Raw genomic sequence first — 2,576 nt, 5'->3', positions numbered from 1 at the left:
AGTCAGGTGCTTCAGGCATCCCATCTTCATCACCACAACTATAGGGGTAGAAATAGTGTGATCTCTTTCCTTCATATCAAAGGGGTCCTGACACGCCTATAACAAAAGACAGCTTAACAAAAGAGAAGCATAGCACATTTATTTAATCATCGTTTTATATAACTATGGAAGCCTTGAAAATGAAGACCCAAAGTACAGGAAAAACTTATCCATTTTTATGCTTACCTTCCATGAAGAATGGGCAGCTGTGTAGAAATGTGATTAGAAAAAAAAGGCATCATCTAATGCTAATATTCTGAGTAGGGGAAACCCAGCAAGGCCTTTCTGGTCAGATACTTCTTGGCTTTTCCATGCACCATTCCTTCCTCTTGGGTATGTGGCAGAGCCCTTTGTGGAATGGGGGGTCTTAGTATCTACAATCAAACAAGGTAGGTTAGAGAATTTCTTTATGGCCAGTTCAGTTCTTACACACAAAGGTGAGGGAAAGTTAGGGTCATATTTTCAGATTTTATGGCTGGCTTTGGGGAAAAGGGGCTCCCTCAGGAGATGAGGGATGACAAACAGCAGGGCAGGAGAATGCCAGAGAGAAACTTTGCTTCTGAGGCTGCTTCTGAGAGCTTCACTTTGGGGTATTATTTCTGAGCCTCAATAGGAGTGAAAATGAGATCCAGAAAAGCTGGGGAAGAAGGAGAGAACTGTGCTGGCTATTGGAATCAGCAAATGAATGGTATGTATATTTCACTTAGGTTTAAGAAAATAAACTCTTCCAGATTTTCCTGTAAGACACCGTATCCTGACTGAATATACAAATCAGACTTATGTTCAGTATGAAGGGTGATTATTTTTCAGTTTTCTCCAGAATACTCCAAGAATTCTGCTTTTTATATTATTATGTGTTATGGAGATTGAGGAGAGAAGAGAATATTCCCTTTTCTATTTTCTCGTTTTCTTTTTTTTCTTTATTTCTTTTTTTTTTTTTTTTTTTTGTGAGACAGAGTATTGTTCTGTTGCCCAGGGGCTGTAGTGCAGAGGCACCATCTCTGCCTCCAGGGTTCAAGCGATTCTTCTGCCTCAGCCTCCCCAATAGATGGGATCACAGGTACCCAACACCATGCCTGGCCAAATTTTGTGTTTTTAGTAGAGACAGGGTTTCACCATATTGTCCAGGCTGGTCTTGAACTCCTGAACTCAAGTGATCCATCCACCTCGGCTTCCAAAGTGCTGAGATTACAAACATGAGCCACTGCACCCAGTCCCTTTTCTGATATATATGCACTAATTGAGAAAATAATAACCATATATTTATAAAATAAGAAAATAAGCATGTATATACGTTTTATATATATACACTATATATAAAAATATATATATAGAGAGAGAGAGTGTGTGTGTGTGTGTGTGTGTGTGTGTGTATACATATATTCTAGAGGCTGGTCTGCCTGAGATTTAGGCAGAGACACAAAACTAGACCATATTAATCACCATTGTCTCTTTTTGTCCATCCCTCTGTTTCCTTTGTGGCTCTTCTCTTCCTTCCCTTTAAAGGTGGAAGGTCCTCAGAATCACGTTTAAGTCCTTTTCTCTCTCTACACTCTCTGAACACATGAGCGCTTCCATTTCTGGGATTTTGCTTGCAACTTATGAACCCCCAGCAACTGCATTCCTTATAATTTGCAAACTCATGTATCCAACTGGCAATAGACAGTTTCTACCACATGTTATATCAGTTAACTTATAGAGGATATCTCTGTTTATTTTTATTTCCTCACTTGTTTCAGTTTACCTGCTGCCGAAAGAAATCATTGTTCATTCCTTTTTCTCCTTACAGTATTTAGGATAACTGATATTAAGTATGATTAGCATTTTTAGTTTTATTCCATACAAAAATCAAATATGCAAGAGAGTAGGAAGTAGATTTATTGTATTCAGCTTTATATATTGAGTACAACATACAACCTGGTTTAGAGAAAGGTCATTTTTACTTACATCTCTCATATAATAATGATGAGTAAATAAATTATACCCTTTATTCTCTAATCAGGTTGCACAGTCAGGCTAGGAATTTCGTATTAAAGAATGAACACATACAAGAAGTTCCTATAGTAAAAGTTTAATGAAAAACAAAATAATGAATTGAGTAGATATAAGGAAAATGTTTTATTGCACTAACCACAGTGTAAAGATGCACATGATGTTATATGAATAAAAATAATTTAAATCTTATAAATAGTTAAATAAATATTTAAATAGATAAATCAATTTAGCAGCACGGTCATAGTTATAGCAGAAGTGAGAGTCTTTGAAATGGCCGAATTCATGAAAGCGTGAGCTGGTATATGAGTCAATAAGAATTGTTTTCATGTTAGACCAGGTGTTATTCCTTCCTCCTTAATCTTTCTTGCAAGTTTGTTGATAAAGAGAGGGATCTCATGATTTCTGCTCTGACAACCTCCCAGGCACAAGGGCTGTATTTCTTCTCTGTCAGATAGAGAGTGATTCTTCGGAAGTATTTCTTCACAGCCAAGCTGGAGTCCGCATTCATCAGGGGAGTTTCTCCCACCCTCTCTTTACCACAT

This window comes from Hylobates moloch, unplaced genomic scaffold (genome assembly GCF_009828535.3).
Source record: "Hylobates moloch isolate HMO894 unplaced genomic scaffold, HMol_V3 SCAFFOLD_19, whole genome shotgun sequence".
Taxonomy (NCBI): Eukaryota; Metazoa; Chordata; class Mammalia; order Primates; family Hylobatidae; genus Hylobates; species Hylobates moloch.
The sequence above is the reverse complement of the archived record's forward strand: the minus strand, read 5'-3'. Positions refer to the sequence as shown.